General features: G+C 47.2%; 1 pseudogene; it reads right to left on the reverse strand.

Moving 5' to 3' along the window:
* Positions 1–256: 256 nt before the first annotated feature.
* Positions 257–4,564, reverse strand: part of LOC131883460 (vitellogenin-2-like) — an 8,216-nt pseudogene continuing 3,908 nt past the window's right edge.

Here is a 4,564-nt window from a genome sequence, read left to right on the forward strand (position 1 = left end):
CTTCATTTTTAACCCTCTTTTATTTTAGATTCCATGTTTGTCAATCTTTATTGCATTATTAGGACAGTCCTGGTGATCATCGTTCCGCATTTTGTATGAGAGCAGTACCATATCAATTCCAAGTCTTTGTAACTTCAATTGATGTCAGAAATAACAATGCACTCTTTAACAAATGTGTTGAAACTTTCCATGGAAGAAAAATCAAACTACATCAAACCTGTGTTCAAAAAGATTTTTATTATCTAATAAAACTCAATTTAGACATTTTGCCGCTCATTATTTTCCAAATGGGTATGTTTTTTTAATGTTGCTTGAAATAAATAGCATTTTGCTTCCGGTGTTCATAGATTAATATCTGGGTGGTCCTGTAGTTGTACGCGAACTCCTCTGAACCGCTGACTTCCAAAGAGCACTGAGAAGGCACGCGCGTGCTTGTCGGAGTAAACAGTGGGCAGAGCCAGAGCTCGTCAATGATCTCTCCAGCCTTGGCACGAGCCAAGAACTGCTCAGCCTTGGTGGAGGGCCAGATCAAACAGGCATAGTCCAGAATGTCAGTCTTCATGATCTCAGGGCGAGAGTTGCCCGTGCAAACGCGGATTGAACGCTTGGAGAAGCAGATGCGGTTCTCCTCCCTCTTGAAAAGATGGGTCCCGGTGATGGGCTTGCGGCTCATGCTGGCACGGGTCAACTTTTCCAAAGGAGTGGGCAAGTTCTTGGGACGTGAGCATTGGCCAATTCGTGCTCGTATACGCTCCATCTCGTGTCTTTGATGGCATCCAGGACAGTTGTTCTTCTTGATCATGTAGGTGTAGGCATTGAAACGATTGTGTCGCATCAAGCATTGCTTGGGTGTTTGCAAATCGGCCGTGTTCTCAAGGTTGAGATCACCGCAGAGTCCGCAAGCACGGTTGTGCAGGATTTGAGGGGCCACAATTTCAATCTTCTTCCCATCATAGAAGACCTCGAGTCCTTCCTCAGGGTTATAGACGGAAACCACGGAAATCCTTGCTGCGGAAGATGTTCAACACAACATGACCAGTCGGGACGACCGCTTGACGTAGAGCTCTCCCACCGGGATGTCCTTGTGCTCACCATTGATCTTGATGTCCACCTTGCCGCCCAGATGCTCTTTTCGGCCCCAGTTCATGGTGACAACGTGGTTCCAAGGATGACCTTGACATTCTTGTACGAGTTGGACACGCCCTCGCCAAGACGGCCAAAGGACGCTTGTTAGAGCAATCCTTGAACAAAAGGTGCTCGCAAGTGTTCATGGTGTACTTGTAGGTCTTGTTATCGAAGGTGCTGATCCATTCAGGGTCAATGCGACAGCTGGCAGGTGCTTGGTCGCGGGTAACCTTCTGGACGAGACGGGGCAAGATACCTTACGGAGCGACAAGGGCATGAAACCGCGGATGGCGTAAGGCAAAGTGATCTTGTGGTACTTCATCTCAACGGGAGAGGTGATCTTCAGCTCAGCCATGCGACCCGAGCGGGACACTCTCACCTCACCCTCCAAAGTGTCAGTGGAGCGGTCACCACTGGTCAGGGATTGCCTGGCAATGCCGTAGTTCATCATAAGATAGCCTTCAGCCGCAGACAACACACGCTGTCCCACAGGGAGTGCCTCATGAAAGAGGGGGCTTGGATCTTGAATTGGACCTTGTCAACAGAGGCAGCTTGGTGGCGAGCTTCCATGCACACTGAGGAGAGCATGCGGTTAGCCTGGAACTCTTCATTGCATTTCTTGAACTCAGGCGAATTGCGGACAGCTTCTTTTTGGGCTTCAGTCTTCTCCCAGTTGGTCTTGAGCTCAATGGTGTGGCTTGTCAGCACTTTGGCGACCGAACTTGATGACGATTCTGTTCTTCATGTTGATGTCCTCCTTCAAAAGCGAGTCCAAGTTCCATCGGTACATGACCTCAGGCAACTTGGTCTCACTAACAGCTTCCATTTCGTAGACAGGATGCTCGGGCGTGGTTCATCTTGATATCAACAAAAGCCTTGATATCCTTGTTGTTGTTGCTGACTTTGCGGCCAAACACTCCCATGACCTCAACCTTGCGCTCACCATGGTAAGCAGACCAAAGAGAGGATTCAAAGTTGAGACCATGAACACGTCCACTTCCAGTTTGTTGTCCTTGAAGGGCTCTTTCCATGTGTTGGATGGTGCGGCGCTTGCTCAAGCATTGGTCTTTCTTATCCTGGCAGATCTCTTGCTCATAACGGCGGGACTCTTCACAGATGCGTTTAGCCTGTTCACAGACATGGACAGCCTTGCGGCACTCGCGCTCTTCTCATCAGACAAGGATCCAGATTCAGATTGTTGCTCGCAGATTTCCTGAACAGTTTCAGCAGCACGCTCAAGCTGACCAAGAGCCTGTCGATGACAGATCTCAGCCTCCGACTGAGTTTGATACGATTCCCCAAATCCTTCTCAAGTGTTCCTCTTGAGACACACCCTCCTCCGAGAGCAATTCCAAGTCACCTCCTTCCACGTGTTGGCCACGAACTGAAAGGAATAGTATCTTTTGGGATCAAGACTGGCACATTGACATTGTCAATTAAGCTCAAATCATTGGATCTCACCAGAAGAGATTCGGGTCCTAATTTCTTTGGTTTGAGAAGCCTCCACATCCCAAACAAGTTGGAAGGAGAAGTATCTGATCGAGGGAACCATGAGTCCGGTGTGGAAAGCAGATTGGATATTTTGGTACGACATCTTGTTGATGACGTAACAAAGTCGAAATGTCTGTAATCAGTGGCAAATTTGGCGTTCAAGTTCACGCCGAATCTCTCACCAAGTTTGAACTCTTGCTGTGAACGGAAATGAGAAAAAATGTCATTCGTAAATGTGTTTGTTTTCTCATGGGATTGATGGAAAGTTCAACGCAACAAAAAGAAGTGTTTGCTTCGACTTACCTTGATAAGGTTAGTGGACACGATGGTCTTGGCACTGGAGTCCTTGAAAGTGGGCACCAAACGGGTCAGATCCCGAGTGAAGGTGTAGGGCTTGACGAAAACGTGGATGAGTTCAACCTTGTGTGTTGACCTGCTCAGGCTTCTTCAAAGTCAAGTCAATTGACCGGTGTGTTGATTCAGCCTTGACGGCAGAACAGCCATTAGCATGGAGACCCATTTCGACACCGGCACCAATGAATTGTTTGGTGAAAGGAGACACAACACCAAAGGTGGTTCCACCTTGATGTTGGCAATGGGCTTGACTTCGGCCTTGAAGTACTTCTCAGAGTCACGGGACTCGAGCGATCCAGTGTTAGTGGAGTACGAGCCTTGTAGGCCAAGACGACAGGGACAGTCTTGCGACCGTACAAGAGGAAACCAGCTTCCGAGGGGCCGAAGGACTCCAAATTGAGCAGATTCTGGAGACGAGTCTTTTGGAAGGTCTGTCCTTCACTCAACTCGGCGCCGCGGAGCTTCTCAGACACCAGGTTCAAGAATCTCTCTGGGGGAGCTCGAGAGTCTCAAGTCTCTGATGGCCTCTAAAGCATCCTGATCTGTGACTACAAGATCATCTAAATGCTCAGCTTGACAAGCCTTGCCAGTCCCAGCAAACTCATCAATAGAGCAATGGACTGTTGCTCCTAAACTCAGTGGAGTCGAAAACACACTAGAGAACTGATCTCCAAGTATGTTGGCCATAGTCTCTACATTGTCTATGGTTTCCCCATCGATCTCAAAAGGCCCTACAGGGTGTTTGATCGTTCTCTTAGAGTTTGCATAAGAGAAAAACGCCTTCGGATTCGACCTCACCGCTTGAACAACTCTACTTTCCTTGTTCAACTGATCTGTCTCAATGGAGGCCTTAATTCTACCTTGGATTAAATCCAACTTTCTTTGAAGGCTAGCCACAACTACTGGATTCAAATTGCTCTGGAGCCTTTTTGCTAGTTTGCAACTATTTTTGAACAAATTCTTCCTATACTTCGGAATTTTAGAATGTGCCCCGCCCTGTGAAACACATTCAGAGATTGCTAGATTGGAACAGACGTCCTCAAAAAATAGAATCATTTTGTCTAAGGCTACATCTATGGACGATTCCTTTTTCAGCATTGAAATAAGATCAAGCTCCCCTAACCTTTCTATAATCAACGGCTAATGTTCTTCTTTGAACTTGAACTTAGCCAGATCGACCTTTTCGGCCCGTCTTACTCTAGAGCACGCCGGCTTTTGAGTAATGGTCGACCCTATATCGAGAACATGATGATCTGACAGATTACTAGGCGTCACATGGACAAACTGGATCAGATCAGGGTCATTGGAGAAAAAAAAGTCGAGAACACTATTTTCTCTAGTGGCTGCACCAACATGCTGAGAGAGATTGCGCAAGATCGCAAATTCCTCCAGCTTTTCGAACGACTGAGATGTCGATTTCGCAATGGGAATATACCCATCTGGACTAGCCTCCCACTCTACAACACTAGCTGGAAAATTGAGAGACTGGAAAGGCACGAGTCAGCTGATGTTGTCTATCTTGATTTTGCCAAGGCCTTTGATAAAGTAGATCATGGCCTTTTGTTGAATAGACTTCATGACATTGATATCCAAG

Source organism: Tigriopus californicus, chromosome 7, assembly GCF_007210705.1.
Source record: "Tigriopus californicus strain San Diego chromosome 7, Tcal_SD_v2.1, whole genome shotgun sequence".
Classification (NCBI taxonomy): domain Eukaryota; kingdom Metazoa; phylum Arthropoda; class Copepoda; order Harpacticoida; family Harpacticidae; genus Tigriopus; species Tigriopus californicus.